Below are 18,354 nucleotides of genomic sequence, written 5' to 3'. Positions count from 1 at the left end.
CTAGAACTGCGGAGTTCAATTTTTCTTCACATAAAGGAATTTACATTAGTAGGAATCATCTCTCCTTTAGTGATTGAAAAGTCAACCATTTATGTTAAAGGCATCATTTTGGCTTCTATTGTAGTGAGCAGAGAAAAGCAAGAGACTCTAATGAATGATTTTTCTTACTTCTTTCTTGTCTCTAACAGCGGGAGCCTGGACAAGCAGTTTAGGAAAAACACCTAATTTTAGATGGCTCTAACTGCATGAACTGAGCCAGATGTTAAATCAGCCCTGGGTATTTTCTGATAGAAGATGGAAGAAATCTCTTTGTCTCTTAGAATGTCATATCGCAGGGTTTTGCTTTTTTTCCCCTCAAGATTTTTCCTTTGAAGAGCTATATAATTGAATTTAGGCTTCATAGACAAAGCCAGTGGCAGAGAAAAAGTGCCGTGTCTATATCTGTAGGATCAGTGTATCGTACAGTAAATGCAATCCTGTTATTTTACCCAGATACTTTACTTCTCCAGCTCAATTAGAGCAGTACACACTGCTGGAAATTAATAAACCAATGGCAGGCTACCAATTAAAAGCTGATAAATGTTGTTTGCTCTGTCCAGTTTATCACATGGTCACTTTAATCCATCTAAAATTATTAACAGTTACCAAGCCCTTGACAAGCTGTGTTTTTTATTCATCTAACATGCTATCACTATTACCACATTTTAATTAAGCATGGGGTGTTCTCCCATCCTGCATAAATGTGTTTCCACTTACAATCGGACTGACCATTCATAGAAGCAAGAAAACCAGACAAAGTTAGGAAATGCCAGATTACCTCATTACAATCAATTGGCTGAAAGACTTGGTGCAGGTAAAGTGTTCCTTTGCCCCATTACCAGTGAAATTTGTGCACTGGTTGGTGACTGTGAACAAACGACAATCTTTCCCTATTTGTTTAGTTCCTATATTTGGATGGGGGACAAGAAGGCAGTTCATTCTGTGGCATTGCACAGTCAGTAGAATGGTCAAGTTCAAACAACAGTTCTACACCTAAATTACTAGCCTATTTTCTGAACCCTTACTCCTCTCCCCCCACCCCCATGGCTCACTAATAAACTGGCATTCCAAGTGTGAAAGACACCTGAAGATAGTAAGACAAGCAAAAATGTCTAGACTCAAGGAACGGGTTAACATTTGTTGTTTTAAGTAGTTTAAGCTGTCATTTTCTCTCCATCATTCTGATACCACAGAATGATGCAACTGCAGGCCAAGGAGCAGACTCCAACATCACTGAAATCAAATTCTAGACAGAGAGATACTGTAATGCACTTAAGCATATTCTGCACAAAGATGAGCTGAGGAGATGAGCAGGAAGCGTGAGTAACATGACCTAAATCTATAATGAAAGCCTGCACATCTACAATGCTGAAAACTTTCAGTAAGTATGACATGAATTCTAGGGCACTGAATTACATCATCTCTCTGTATTGTTTTTTAGGAAGACTTGATAAGTTTCCATTAAATGGAATAAAATTACTGCATCATGTTCTATCCCAGCAATTACTGATGTAACAGTGCAGCCTGCATAACAGTCAGAATGTTAAGTCAAAACAGGTACATGGGTAAGTTCTATAAAGAAGAACATAAAGAGTGATTTGGGAGGTTTGAAATCCTACTTTTTAAGTATAAGAAGAGAGTATCATCACTTTGGTGTTTATGTGATTTGTTTGATTATGGACAGCACTAGGGGTCACATAAGACATTAATTGACTTAAACTACCCTTTAATTCTATGCCAGTTTGCAACAGCTATAGATTATCAAGAAGACCAAAGGGACTTTTTTTTCTCCCCCTTGTTAGCAAGAGCTGGCTGGTTTGCGTTTCCCACGTCATTTGAAACTGATGGAGCGGTACAGTTCCTCTGTCCGTTATTTGAGACAGGAGACTGCAACTTTTGCACTGGTTCTGCACTGGTTCAGTCTGAGGACTGAAAGAATAGATTTTAGTCTGCATTTGCATCAGGAGTAACTGCAGGAATTGCACGTCTTTGCATCAGCCATTTGGCTTCAAATTAGAGCCAGTCCATCTCCCTCAAGTTTGTGTATCAGGAACGCTGATACTTCTGCCTTGAGCCAGTTTCTTTAAAGTAACAATGAATAAGGAATGGAGTACATATAGGTAATGGAAAAGGATTTGGGAAACACAGTGAATTTTCTTGAGGCTGTGCTGGAATGAACACAAAACATTTACAGAGCTGGAGATAAGCCTGAAGAGTCAGATAAAGCTAGAAACAAACACAGAGAACAAGATTCAATTAGCAGTAATTTGGAGTAGAAACTAATCTTCAGTTGTTACCATTAAACAAGTCTTGAGTGAATAGCAAGAATCCATTTAGCTTTTCTGAATTATTACCTGCAAAGTCAATAGGTGTTTATTATCCTAGTGAGAGCAGGCTTGTTATCAGTCCCCTTTCTTAACTCCTAATGGAGCCAGCTGTTTATTTTGGATAATGGTGCACTCACAGCACATACCAAAACTTCACGCTGAGTTGCAGTTACACAGATCACATGTTCCCTTGTTCAACCAAGAGCTGAGTTTGTTTAGATGCGGTGGATGATTTCACACACAGCCTCAGAAATGAGAAGTCAGTAGGTGATAAATCAGTTCTTTCTCAAACTTTACAACTGTCAAAGTAACAGGTTGTGAGGTGCTTTTTGTGGGTTTTTTTTTTTAATCTTGGAGAGCAAAAGGGTACACAATTTGAGTGAAGCATGGGGATACTGAACGTAAAGAGATAAGCTGTTCGGCAAGGGAATTCTCTAATTAGTTGTCATACATCCACTTTTATTATCATACATCCATATTACAAGGGATATGCAAGATAGCTTATCAGGTTACCCTTTAACCGACTTTCTTACGTGATACGCTAGGAACTCCAGAGACCCCGTTAAAGAATAGGGTAAATTTTTGACACTTTGTCTAAAGACAGACATTCACACCTCCCTCATTCCCAGAAGGGAACCTGAAATCCTCTGCAAAAGGTCCCTGGGTGGTCTGCAGAGCGTGTCTGATGTCTCAGTGGTACCCAGGTCATTCTGGACCATTTCCCACCTCCGCGGCTTCAGTACGCTCCTCCAGCAAACAGGGACAAGTGGGGACAAACTGAGTCTGACGTGATTTTCTTTATGCAACAATAGATGAAAGCAGCTCATTTCATAAACATAGAAGTTTCCGAAGTTAAAACAGGCACGTATGTTATTGCTGTCATACAACTGAGAAGGTTTGCTCTTTAACGGTAAAGGAAAAGAAAACAGTGTTTTCCCAATACTTCTATCTTTATTTTTTTGGTGAGGTAAAGCATTCAGAATGCATGTTATGGGTATAGTTTCAACTTTTTTTCTCTCCCCCTGGACAATTTTCTAACCTCAGGAAAAAGGTTAATCTGGAGACTCTTTTTCATAAGCCTTACTTTGGAAACTGCCAGTGCACAGAAGGAACTAACAACTGGAGAGACAAGAGAGAACTTCATGTTAAGACTCTCATGGCAGGAGAAGAAAGCCTGAGTTCAGGTTCCTTCCCTAAATCTTTTTGCATTTTACGTGATTTAGCCAGCAGAGACAGTGATGTAAATTGGAGCCAGTGATGTTAGTTAATTCCCTACTGAAAGTTGTGGACTGGTTCAAATCCCACCTAAACTCAAACACGTCTCAAGCAGAGCTTGAACGACTCCTTTGTTTCTATCCCAGATGATTGTATAGAATTTTTAATTTAACACTTTTAAGTAAATAGAATTGTTTATGCAGATTAGTTGGCTAGCTCATATTGTTAATTATATTCCTGTAAAGTACAGTAAGGCAGCCAAGACAAATACTGGCGTTCAAATGAAAGAGAAAAATACATAAACAAACTTGGGTTATACAACTGACATATCTATGTTATTTAATTTTGTTAAGTAACAAAACAAATTCAAACCAAGCAAAAACAAGAGTCACTCCAGCAAGAGAAAACGTTCTGAAATGTCAGATACTACCACTTCTAATTAGGGTAAAAGAAGTCATCTAAAACATGATAATTTTATCGCAACCACCTCTATCCAAGTGCATAAACAACAGCACATACAAAACTTCAAATACATTAAAAAATATAAATTCACTTCTATATCATTTTTCTAAAGCAACCAAAGTACCCAGAATAATTCCATGCTTGTGTAGTGCCTACTTCAAATTTACATTTTGAGCAGATGAAAACATTCGGCATTGTTTGGCTCACATTCACCACAAGTTAGTTCTAAATGTGAGAATATTTGAAGTAGGTCCTTGCTGTCTGTTAGCAATGTTTGAAACAGTTTATAAAAATATGCTTGTGTGAATGTATTTCATGATAAGGCGACAATCTTCATCTCTTCTAACCATTCTGACCTCTTGAATCCTCCAACAGATAACTGGAGAGGTCAGGGAGCTTAAAACTTCCCCTGAGTGAGATATCTAGCGCAGGAAAATCTTCTTCAGAGCTGATCTGAAGATCCTGAAGTTTACCTAAACATCTGCATGTTATTCTATGAATAACAGTAGCTGCTGTTCCTCTTGTAGCTCAGATAAGAGACAAGATCCTCTCGTAGCTTATCTAGTTAGGTTCATCACTGATACATTTGGCTTCAACTCTGCTTTACCAGCTGTACTTGCACACATCTTATGAACATCAGTAAGGGAAGCTGCTGTTTCATGTACTTTCTTACAGTCAGAGGTTTCAACAGGTCTCAGGTATCACCTTCCTCACGGCTTCTTCTCAAGCCACAAAATCCAGAATTAAAGTGCTTGTAAATAGCATAATTGGGAGATGGAGTAGATTGTTACCCCCAGAGCATTACTGTCTAGTTGGACAAATGTGAGGTTTGGAGAAACTATATGGTGTCACGCTTGATCCAGCTGAAGATGCTGTTGCAAGGATTCTTTCAACAGAAACTCCTGTCACTGTCTGGACAGGGATTGACCACCCTGTTGGAAAGATTGGATACCCCATGTCAGCATTGCTCTATGCCAAGATCCCAATAAATTAATTTAAAAAAAAAAAAAGCAAACACCCTTTCCATGAGTGTCTGTGCGACACCTGTACCTTCATAACGAATCTTCAGTCTGTATTTGCCACACATGTGCAGATCTACTGGCTGGTGGACAAACAGGAGATCCAGTTGGCTTCACAACAAACCTACCATGTACTGGCACTTCCTCTACTCCCCGGCCTGAGATCAAAGATGTGAGCACAGAGTGTCCTATTTAAACATGTCTTTGAACTTTATGACAGGTTTCAGCACAACAGAGTGAGATTTTTAAAAACATCTGCGTGCTTACTAGTTTACTTGGCATGCATTTTCACAAATGCCTTCTCACTAGCCATTTCTCATGGTGAAAACAGATTCTAGGGGTTATTACGTGAAATTTTCTGCCATTAAAGAAACTTCTCCACTTAAACTAGGTGCTCTCGTTTTCTGATAGACTCTAATCAAAAAAGTCATGTTGATCATCTTCGGTCAATGAAAACTGCATTTCTAGTAGCAATCATTTCAACATTATAATATTTATATTATAATAAATGAAATGCAAGCTCTCATGGCAAACTCTCAAAAGTATGATTTTTCATGAGGATAGAGGAATGATGAAACTTCACTTCAATTTCATTCTGACTGTAGTATCTGACTTGGCCATCAATCATCACATCAACTTAACAATGTTTTTCCAAGACCTCAGTCATTGCAAGGGAAAGCTAAGCTGCACACCTTAAACATAAGAAAAGCATTTTTCTGTTGCCTTTCCACAATAAAATGCATTCACAAATCACCTAGATTGCTGGCTGTAACATGACAACTCGTATTAGAACTCACTGTATGAAAAAGAGACTGCTTTGGAAATACGCTCTATCAAATCCCTGCTTTCTGAAAGGTGTGTAGCATCTACAGGGATTTCACTTCATGTTTAATGACTGTTATCTGCTGGTATCAAACGCCTTGTTTTGGACAGGTGGCTCTGCACTCCATATGCAGATGAATTTCCATCTCATGTCATTATTGAAGTACTGGCTAAACATTGTGAAGGGAATCAAAATAAAGAAGAAAAACATACTGACTATGCGGTGACTATGATTTTTTGGAGACAGTCTGTAGATGTGGATTCTTCAGCTAAATCATATTGCAAGGACTTCTGGAGGAAAAAAGCTGCAGAGCATTTGATGTCATTCTGCCCTTAAGTCTTAAAGAAAGATTGGCAAAAGTGTGCAGGTACTCCTTGACGTCAAAGCCATGACATATATATACTAGGAGTTTGCTCAAAGAATTTTGCCTAACTGTTGTCAACAAACTAAGTAAATTTTTCTCCTAGCTTTGCTGTAAATCCAAAATTTCTTGCCCAAAGTCAAACTGTGTATTCATTGTATAGCACTGAACTTTACAGGTTATCAAAAACCTTGAAAAACATCTTCAAAAAAACCTCTCATGTTTTAAAAATGAAAATCACTCTAAAAGTTATTAACATCTTACGATATTAACTACCTTTAAAAATTCATGTCTTCAAGTCTGCTTTTGAAAGCATTCAGACATGTACCTATTTTTTTCAGAAATAAGAGTCTATGGAAGGCACCAAGATTTCCACCCTTGACCAGATGAAAAGCTGCTTAAGCAATGAAGCTGACAGCTAACTGATCACTAGCCAAAAAGCAAGCCGTAGAACGGTATTTGGAAATTTATGTTCTTCTAACGACTTTGCCTTTGATTGTACATATCCACTGACACATTTGAGTGTATTTATCAGATGCTACAGACAAGTAGAGAATAAATAGACTTGCAATATTTCTTTAAAAGAGCATGTATGCATATAAGCATGGAGCAGTGCCATAAACACGTCTCTTGCAATCCTCCCTGCTGTACATAATTATTCAGACACAATTCCATATTTATGAGAAACCTCATAATCTCTTTCTCCCCTCATTTCTTGTTCTAAGAACTTGGCTAACTTTATGGGAAGGCACTTTTCTCTCTCTCTCTTTCTGAGACACACACACATTTATATTCATAGGTCACATCTTCTCTAGACTACATAACCTGCTGATCTGGTTTATCTGTATAAATTCAGCAGTACGTCACCAAAAAACATACAAACAGATGTATAGGACAAAATAAAGAAATCCTCTGTGCATTTGCCTGTGCTTTATAAATGAAACTGCCTGTCTAGATATCAGGAGCAAAACCTCTCTTAACTCAGTGTCTAGACTTCACCCTGCTCCTGCACGTGGCACAAAGAGCTCTATCTCCGCTCCCGTAGCATCATGACTTTCCTTACTGGTGTTTTGCCCTGACTCCTGTCAGCCTCCCCTGTGCTGGTGACGCTATCGGCCTCGTTTCTTCTCGCCTATCACACCTGCAACTTTGAGAGCTTTTTCTCCTTCAACCTGATGACATGAACAGCCTCATTTTCCCTCTGTTAGAAGGACTGCACGTGCGCCCCATCAGACTGTGCTGCAGGGTATGTGTGGGCTGTGACTGGTCGTTTGAGGCAGATGAAGTACTGCCAGGGGGATTCTTTCAGAAGTAAAATGCATATATTTTTATGCAATTATGGGAAACAGATGGGTCAGAAATAACCATCAAGTTTATTTCTCAGAGTGATTTCTTAATTTTAAGCAGATATGTGTGGACTGCATCCACCTTTCTCCATCATTGCTAATATGAGGTGGGTTTTTTTTCTCGAAAAATAAAACCCAGCTGTTCTAAAATGTGGGATTTTATTATGCATGAGCAACACAAACTCAGTGCAACTTCTTAAACAAAGAATCACAAAAATGGGAATATATAACCAGAGCATTAATAATTGTTTCCTTAGTATTTGCATATTTTCCCCAAAGCAGTGTGCTATATTTATTTCTTGTAAATTCAAATTTTAAAATGCTCATGAATATTTATTTACTTTTTCTATCTATTGTCACAATTTATTTGAGTTATTTTTTTCTACCAACAGATAACTTGGCATTTCATTTTAGATTATAACACTATGTAAAAACAAGCTAAAACATCTAGGCAATATACCATGATATCATAAAAGGAAGAGAAAACTCGTGGAATTAAATGGAAAAAAAACTCATTAAAAGGCTGGAAGGGGATGGCATACAAAGATCAACCAGTTTTGAATGGTTTTAATTTCAGATTTGTCCATTTGCTTGACACAAATAGTGCAAACTTGAGAAACTGAAAGAGTTGGCCCATGTATGGGAAGCTCGGCTGGTCTACTCAGAGCTACTGCCAGATTCTACTTCCTGAAACCATTCAATGGCTTGGAAAGAAAAGCATTTGGACTGAATGAGAGTTCAGTACTATTTGCTTCATCTGGTGGGGCAAATTACACTCAACTGTACTCAACAGTTCCTACAGTATCCTATAAGTGTGCCATATTTATGCGGTCATTTAATGAAAAAAATATAGTGATGCTGAAAGGAACTAGAAATAAGAATGGAGAGTTAGAGATCTGTCCAGCTCTTTCACTTTTGAAAGCTAGGGAGAGGCTTTCCATGCTTGCATACCTCTGACAACACCCTCTCACCATGCTGTGCAAGCCCATGTCCCACCATAAACCCAAGGATGTTCTCCCTGGTTTTAAAGTCATTCCTCATTTGTGTGAAGTCACATGTAGAATGAAGCCAAGACGAAAAAATCTTGGTTTTCTTGAGTCTTCAGTCCTGTTACAGGAGCCCAGATTGTCTTTAGGTTTGGAAAAGGAGACAACAACTTATAACAGCTACTGTTAACCTAAATAAGGAGTTTCCTAAGCCTATACCAGAGGAGTCAGCAATCAACCGTGCCGGTTCTCCACATAACTGGCTGTGTATTAAGGAAACCTCTCCTGAAGGTAGGACACAACAGCTTTGGTAGGGAGCAATGGGACGTAGTGATTGGCTTTGTTCAGCCTTTGGGATATGAGGTTCCTCTGGTGTCTGGAATTTCTGTAGCTTTTGTAAGCCTGCATGTACCTCCACGACATGCTCTGGTATAGTTTCTCACATGTAATAAACAAACAGGAACAAAGATAAGGTATAAACAAAGGAGACGGTATGATGATAAAGTGAGACTGTATACAGTTTTACAGCTATCTAAAATTAATATGAGGTAAAACAATTGTTCTTAAAATGGGGCATGTCCCTTTGGTAGAAGACAATTTGGAGAGAGTAGATACTCAATCCAAGCAAAGGGAAAAAAATATAAGAAGCTACTAGAAAACTGTCTCTCCATTTCCCATCCCCCTGCATGTCTTTATCCTTCTCCCCCCTCCCCTCCTCTTCCCCTGGGAAATGAGCTCTCTTCAGTCAGCCATGTGAAGTGTAACACTGACTTTGAGCTAAGAGGAACAGAGAAACAGGAAAATGGAAAGAGGAGAGATGAAGGAAACAAGGGCTGAGATTTGGGGTGAAGCACTGATTGACTTCTAGAGCTCCTTATTTCTCACCCTTATCTACAATTAACTAAGGTGACTAGCTCAAACACAGACCTATACAACACAGAGGTCTATGTTTAGCCAAGTGAATCCTCTCATGGTAAACCATAGTGCTTAAATGTCAACAAAACACAACATCTAAAAAGGAAAAAATGTAGTTTACTGACATTTACTGTCTTGTTTTATAAAAATCCTAGCCAACCTTTTCAATTACAAGGAATCTCATTTTTACTTGCCAGCTATAACAAAGACACATTGCATAAATCTTGCCTCAGCTGTTTGACTGGACAGCTTCACTGACAGTTGAGAAGGTTCGGGTTGGTTGTTGAATGGAAAGATGGAACAAAACATTCAGGTAAGTGGTAGGAGCCTGAATACAGCTTGAAGGAGCCTGAGTGGTCAGACATCTTCATATCTGATCCTCACATTTCCTATTCAGAAACTACTAAGGTAAAAAAAAGAATAAAAAATAAATCTGTCTTACTCACATAACTCAGATATTAGAAGTGACTTTTAGCTGTCGTTCTCCTTTGGTCTGCTTCAAATTTCTAAGTTAGAAAGTTATCTAAGTTATCTAACAGTAGATCAATTCCAACTCATTCCAAGTGCTATCTGTATCAATAAGAGCATCCACAAAAGAACACAGGAATTCATAATCATAATCTTTAAAATCCTGTTCAGCTACAACCTCAGAACTTGAAGCACCTCAGGTTTCTGTTTTAGTCTTTTTTTAGTGTTTGCTCCAGAGAACATTCAGAGCTCTCAATTAAGTCAGAGAAGAAGGTAAAGAGGTGAAGTCATGGCTTGAGCACTAGCCCCAGCCATGCATATCAGTTAACAATTAGCACATTACCTAGCACAGTTTTGGCCCGTTCCAATTAGTACTCTTCCGGACAATCCCAAACATGATTCAGGGACTAGAGTGAGACAGGCTCTGTTTTCAGTAAGCAGTATGGATGATATTGTACCACATTTGTCTTGTTTTCTCCAAAAGCATCCCAGTTGCCTTTGCACCTCCTGAGCATGTTTCTTTAGAGAAGTCACTTACTGAAATCAAAAAAGTTTTTTTCCTGAAAAAATTTGCAAAAGGGAATACATATTTTAGCTGAAGGTGAAGCTTGGGAAGTCCTCAAACATCTTGTGAGGTTATAGCTCTGGATACTGCATCCAAGAGGAAACCAGACGCTAGTTTTTAACCTTAAGCTACCTGTTTGTCCATGGTTCTCATCCCTCTTAACTAAACAATGACATTCATTTCCTTTGTTGATCTCTTTTTGTTCTTAGACACTCCCTGTTTAATTTTCAAGTCTCCTACATTGATGGTTAATGTCCTGTTTTCCAAGCTGCTGACATCTGGATTTATCTGATCAGCTGTCCGACAAATTTTGAATTGTTCATCCGTGCAGATTTAACTGGTCATCTTGATTAAGAAATTTTCATTTTATGGACTGAACAAGCCACTTCCTCTGTGTTGCTTTCTTAAACCATCATCATCAGCCTTTTCTTAAGTATCTTGATACCATTTGGAGGAAGTTTTCTTTTGCACTTCTTTTTTTAATAAGAAATTTATTATTCTTTTGTCCAACTCAAATTGCTGGGCAATAGTTGCCATGCAATGTACTATTCAAGCATTAAAAAAATAAGAAAAACCCTATACCTCCTTATTGATTGACTGATTGATCACATGGAAGGCATAGCAGAAGGCTCAGTGTTTCAGCATGGTCAAAGAGTAAACAGTTGGGCATATAGGCCCATCAGGCTAACAATGTAAATATTTGAGCGCAATAAAAACACCATTTTGCAGGTGCAACAAATAATAATAAAGAGGTGAATAAAATAAATTACATAATGATAGCAGCTGAATGCTTGGAAATACACGTAGCTATCTAGTGTATAAAAAGGGTCATATTCACAATGAAAAGAAATACAATACACAGCAAAACATTTAAACTAGATGAAGCAGTGCTATTACCCAGTTCCTGCCTTTAACAGGTGGGGACCTCTAATGACTTCCAGCATACAGAATCATGATACATATTAATGGACTCTAGTCACCTTTTGGAGAGAAGGCACCGTTTCTCACTGGGACAAGTATTTAATGTGCATGGAAAATAATGAAGACAGTATATATCATCATAAAAGGAATCTTAAATGTTAGCAATTTGTTTTCTTAAGTAATAATGCCAGCTTTTTTTTCTTAAGTAATAGGCAGTCCTTTGGTGTTCTTCAAGCAAAGTCTCTCATTTCGCTACTGTTACAGATAACAATATAAATTTACATATACAATTTAAAGGCTTATTTGAACTTCTGAATTTTTATTTAGCTGCACAAACTTTTTTATCTTGAACGCTTGAAATAATGGCTGCATTTTGGTCCCTGCCAAAGTCCCCAGTTCTAAGTAAATCAATAGTCTAGGCTCCACACACGAGCTTTCCAGACTTAACATTTAAGAGTTATAAGGAAGGTAGGAATGTCACGGCCCTCTTCAGTCAAGTCTATTCTGCTGTTTCATGCACATCTTTAAACCCTGTTCAGACTCCCAGTTTATTATTATTAATATTGTGACTTGCAACACTTCATAACTCCTCTATGTTTCATCGAATGTTGGTCTCAAAATCATGCTCAAGCAATTTGGGATTTTTGCTTGCACACCACAGATATGTATTTGATTTTTCAGGGCTCCTGTCCAAATACTAATAGATTCCTGACAGCATTTACATTTCTAGAAAGGGCATACTATGTGGCCCCTCTCCAGACAACGGAAATAAATACCTTAGAAGCTGGAAGGAAAATACAAGCTCAGATGAAGACGTCAGCATCACAAGACTCAGGCAAGACTCGGAAGCGGCTTCCTTCAATGTACATTGAATGGAGTTGTAAGCACAGGGACATTTTGAGGATGTAAACGTGGAGCTAAGTGTCAAACACAAAGGTCAGATGCCTCTACATGGTATAATACTTCTGTGTCTGTAGCCCTAGATTTCTATTCTTTATGCCATTCCAGTCTGAAACTCCTCAGTCTAAGGAACACAGCAGAGAATTGAGAATAGCTCATGTAACTTAGACTAGTGCTGTAGACCATGGAAATGTCATTCTTACCCATGTCTTTCAAAATTAGGGATGAGGTCATTTCGTATATCTATTTACTTTATTTCCCAAATCCAATAACTTTAGTGTGAAGGGCTTCAAAGCACAAGATAAATGTGGCTGGGCCACAGAACTAATCATGTCAACTGGAAAATAACTGTAACTGCATCATTACCACTTAATGTGTTGGGTAACTCCGAATGTACCTGAAAGATAATAAAGAGGTGTCAATATTATTCATATCTTTTAATTGCTTCCATTAGCATTTCTTTTTTTTTTCCCCCCTGAGGGCAAAATAGTATCACTTCATTGATTATACAGTGGATACAGGAGAAATAATAGTACAGAATCAAATATACTTTTAACCACCCGTTGCCATCTCATAGCTATAAGCAAAAGCATAACTTGGCAATAAAACCTATTTACTGTTAAAATTAAAATTGCTTTTAACAGTTTTATAGCATGCAAACAATTAAAATAATTATATCAGGCAGCAGCTGTTCTTTCACACTTGTGGAAAAGGAAAGAAGAGGAAAATACTGTAGGAAAAGTTAAAGTCAGGTGACTTCTTCCTCCAATAGGTGGGACGAGAATGCCAAGAAATGGGTAGGTTCTCTGTAATGGGTGGTTATAATAATAATGGAGCTAGGGATAATATAATAATAGGGAGTTAGACACAATGATCTTTATGGGCCCCTTCCAACTCGAGATATTCTATGATTCTATGAAATAATTGAATCAGTTTTGTAATGCATGTATTTTTATTCTAGGCAAATAAGTCTCATGGTACCACCACGAATATGGCTTCCAGGATTCAGTTATTAAATAAAATAACCTCTAGATTCTCAGCTGTGATGTTACCATGCAACCAGGGTCCTACCTCTTGAGTCCAATTCCTTATTTTATTCATTGTCTTATGGTATTACTATTCTCACAACATAAAGTTGGTTCCTAAAAACTCCAGCACTGGGCACAGGATCAGACCAAAGCCCCATTTCCTCAACTATCCTGTCTGCCAGTGGTCACAATAAAACACCTACAGGAACAGGATAAACGCTAGCAATGTACAACAACTATGCCGCTATAACAAAAACACAGGTCACGCTGGCTGGTTCAAGTAGCCTTTTCCCACTGAAGGACAACTGTGAACATTTATCCAGACTGAGGTAGTTCAACCCAAGTAGAATAAGCAGGGTACTGGGGAAATGAAATACCGCAACTCTGTACTTAGAGGAATGCCAAATAATTTTACCTGCTACTTGAAAACGCGCAAGTTAATGAACACACGTGACAAATACCTTTAAAGTAAGAGTGACAGTGCAATTCTGGATCCTTCCAGCCCTCCCTTTCTTTTTTTCTTTTTCCTCACCCCCGCCCCCCACCCCCAAATGCCTAGGAAGAAGCCAAATAGATCAAGGATACTGGTTAAACCTGAATTGAGTCCTTAACCCATTTAAACAACTATTTGCTGTCATTTGCATTGCTTCCATAAGCAGACCTGCTGAAAGCTGATGGCTGAAGTTAGTTGAGTCTTTCAGTCCCAACCCTGGTATAGATTTTCAATATTTTACCCGACAGCTTGTATTGGGAGATGGCATTAATGTCATCTTCTGAAGTTACAGAAAGTCGATACATTGGTTTTCTATTTTCTTCCTCTGACTAATTCTGGAGAGGTTAGATGATTAGGTTAGGTTCCCATTCTGTGATGGGAATGAGCTGAGAGATGTTGCTCCTGGGCAGAATCTTAGGAAAGCTGTAAATGGACTAGTCTGACTCAAAGCTGTAGCAAGCAACCAATTTCTTCTGCCATCAGTCAACTATCCTGGAGACAAGGTTTCAGATATTGCTCTGAGAAACTGGACAAAAGCGATCTCCTTGTGAAGGTACAATTTGATTGGTTTTACTGGTGTAGCATGTGCTTACACTAATGTTGATTCAGTGCTTTCTGGTTTTAATGATTATCCATAGTAATAGAGACTGAAATTCAGGATCAGTTTGAATCTGAGGCTGTGTAAAAGAACCCTTTTTGCTTTCAGCCAAGGCTCACCCCACACGTTATTTGCATTAACAAGTCCACTCAGTCTGTCCTAACTGTAGACCTATTAAACACAAGCAAATACATATTTCTTTGGTTTTTTGTTAAACTGATTATCTGCACCTGATTCTATCTTCAAATTAATACCTACATATTAGGGTTTTGTTCTTACACACAGTAGGATGAAACAGTTTGAATTATGTGAAATAAATGTATGGCCATAAAATGTAATAATCCATTACCAAACACTTTCATTTTTCATTTTATTACCATGTTCAAATAATTATTGACTTTTTTGCTAACCTGAACAAATAGATATTCATTGAATTATTGCATTCCCTTTTTTATTATGATTACAATAATGAAGAAGGGTAAATCATCTTCCTTATATTGTATTTGCATTAAATATTGCATTTTCAAAAGATTAAAGATGCAACCAGAAATCCTATTTTTGATATCTCTATTTTATGAATTATTGTACTTATCAGCATGGAACTTCAGTTGTGGGGACCATACGCTACAGTTGTTCGGTGTTATTTTTGTATGCGACCAACAGAAGAAGACTATAATGAATGTGTGCTTCTTTCAGAGACATTTTGAGAAGTGTGGACATTTGTTTAAGCACCTCAAACCCAACATTTTCTGATTGCAAACTATACAACTATGGGTCTAGGATTGATTTATGTATCAAATTGATTTTCTTCATATAGTTCTGCCTTTGCCTTTTCTGTCCTTTTCATTGTATTAGTTGGTTGTACATCCCTTCAACCTCAGACTACAAAACTTTTGGGGAAGAGTATTATCCTCTTTAGCCTAGTATCCTGAGGAAGAGAGTGTTTTATTGCACTGCAGTTACATAGGTGTAACTACTTCTCTTTCCAACAGCTTTTGAACTGAGCATTTTCAAATCAACCCAATTTAATAAACAGAGGTTTCTAAACAAATGAAATTTCTACTGTTTCAATGAAAATTGCAAGGTCTAATAAAGAAAAGGTTAAAGCTTGACACTTTGCATTAGTTATCAGAGAATCCATGTGCAAAAAAGAGACAATAGCAATGTCTCTATTGGTTCTGTTATGCAAGAAAGTGCTGTCCTGCATGCCTCACTGATGTCTTAGCCACCAGCTGTGATAGTATTTTAAAAATTAGAGGTATTGTTCTAGTTGCTCTCAGATTAAACAAGAATTAAAACAAAAGTAGCTCTACATGTCAGACCAAATATCTACATACCTCAAAATCTGATGGTATCCAATAACAGATAATTGGAAAGGAAGAATATGGTAATTTCATAACAGTATTCCAATCAACATAGCCTCCAAAATTATGAAAAACTACATTTGCTTTAATTCAACAATCTCTTTACAAAATAATTTGAGATTGTCAGTAGGACTAAACCTAAATACATAGAAACATATGACGTTGACTGGAAGGGCCCTCTAGAGTCAAGCTTAATTTCCTGCTGCTATAAATAGAACGTTTTTTTAAACTGATAGATCTTAGTCCATTTCGTGTTCCAGCTTCTGAAGTATTCAAAAAACCCCCTCAAACTTCTGTCCTAAGTTTATTCATAGTTACTGCTGAGCTATTTTCTTTTACACTGGTCTTCGGTTATAAAGCTGAGCTCCCACTCAAGCTTTACCCTGGCTATCCATATTTAGCTTCTGTTCTGTTAGCTAAACAAGCTGCATTACCTTAGTCTACTCCAACAAGATGGACTTTTCATTCTCCTGACCTTCTGCTCCTCTCTTTCCTGAACAGGGATGTACAGATGGTACCAGAGCAGGACTTATCAGTCCTTCGTGCAAAGGAAGTAACACTTTTTCATTGGAAAGGTCTCCTTTGAGGCATGGATCAACATTGCACAAGATTACCTGCTTTATTGAATTAGAGCAAAAATCCTCTCTGTCAAAATTAATTAAAAAATAACTAGTATCCTTAATACTAATACCTGTGCACATTGATCATACCAGCTAGAGTTACAGACATAAAGCTAACAATAAAAGAATCAACATCAAACTGAGGGCAGGGGCTAGAAGTGTAAATACTTCAGTGAAATTTTTGAATTTATTAAATTGGGAATCATTGACAGTATTAGCGAGAACTAAAAAGAAAGAATGTAACATAGATATGACAAGTTACAGGTGGAGGAATAATATAATGAAGTTCTTATTGAAAAACTTAAGTTAACAGATATAGGAACTGGAAAAAGGAAATATATGAATTAAAAGCTGTGATGTAGCATGTATGTCTTAGTAGAATGGAAAAGTTTTTTCCCCTTATGCAGCTGTAATTGTGTATATGTCTTGCACTATCCCAGTCCAAATATTTTGACTGCCCAAATCCAATCTGAGATAAAATCTGTAAGCACAGCGATACCTCTCAGTATACACATACGTATTTTAATAATTAAACAGGAACAATCCTTATATTAGACCCTGCCAAAGTACCTGTACTGCAGGCCTATAGCAACAAGATCTTTTTTGTATAGCAGCTCATAAGGTCTTTATATAAAGAGAAGTATGGGCTCATCAAGAGGAAAAGAAATTACCACCACACCAAACTTAAAATTTAAGATACTTTCCTAAGAACTGAGAGTTAAATGAAACTGAGCTTCTGTATTGTTACCGAAGAGTATCCTCTGTGGACAGCTACATAGATACACGCTATTCATACAGGTGAAAGAAGGTCCTTCACAAAGTACACCTGCCCAATTACCATCAATGAAGGAGACCAGCCAACATCCCAGAAAACAGAAATACTGTTCAAGTACATGCCACAACCCCTTCAGCATTTATCACTACTAGGGGGTAGAAGAGTTTCACATAGATCTTAATTATTTTTCAACTGTGTCACCTCTACTTATGCACTCCATCAGAAAATTAAGTAGAGATGTGTATTCGATTTGCATGGCAAGGTTTTGGTAGTGGGGGTGCTACAGGGGTGGCTTCTGTGAGAAGATGCCGGAAGCTTCCCCCCTGTCTGATAGAGCCAATGCCAGCCAGCTCCAAGATGGACCCACCACTGGCCAAAGCTGAGTCACTCAGCAATGGTGGTAGCACATCTGTGATAACATATTTAAGATGGTGAAAAAGTTACTGCGCAGCAGCAGTCAGAAGAGAGGAGTGAGTGAGAAGATGTGAGAGAAACAACTCTGCAGGCACCAAGGTCAGGGAAGAAGGAGGGGGAGGAGGTGGTCCAGGTGCCGGAGCAGAGAGATTCCCCTGCAGCCTGTGGTGAAGACCGTGGTGAAGCAGGTTGTCTCCCTGTAGCCCATGGAGGTCCACGGTGGAGCAGATATCCACTCTGCAGCTCGTGGAGAACCCCACACTGGAGCAGGTGGATGTGCCCTGAAGGAAGCTATAAACCCATGGAGAGCCCATGCTGGAGCAGGTTTGCTGGCAGGACTTGTGACCCCATGGGGGACTCACGCTGGAGCAGACTGTTCCTGAAGGACTGCACCCCATGGAAGGGACCCATGCTGGAGCAGTTCGTGAAGAACTGCAGCCCATGGGAAGGACCCATGTTGGAGAAGTTCGTGGAGGACTGTCTCCCGTGGGTGGGACCCCACGCTGGAGCAGGGGAAGAGTGTAAGAAGAAGCAGCAGAGACATGTGGTGAACTGACCTCAACCCCCATTCCCCATCCCCCTGCGCCACTTGTGGGGAGGAGGTAGAGAACTCAGGAGTAAAGTTAAGCCCGGGAAGAAGGGAGAGGTGGGGGAAGTTGTTTTAAGATTTGGCTTTACTTCTTGTTACCCTACTCTAATTTGATTAAATTAATTT

This window comes from Gymnogyps californianus, chromosome Z (assembly GCF_018139145.2).
Source record: "Gymnogyps californianus isolate 813 chromosome Z, ASM1813914v2, whole genome shotgun sequence".
NCBI classification, from domain to species: domain Eukaryota; kingdom Metazoa; phylum Chordata; class Aves; order Accipitriformes; family Cathartidae; genus Gymnogyps; species Gymnogyps californianus.
Note: the sequence above shows the minus strand (reverse complement) of the source record.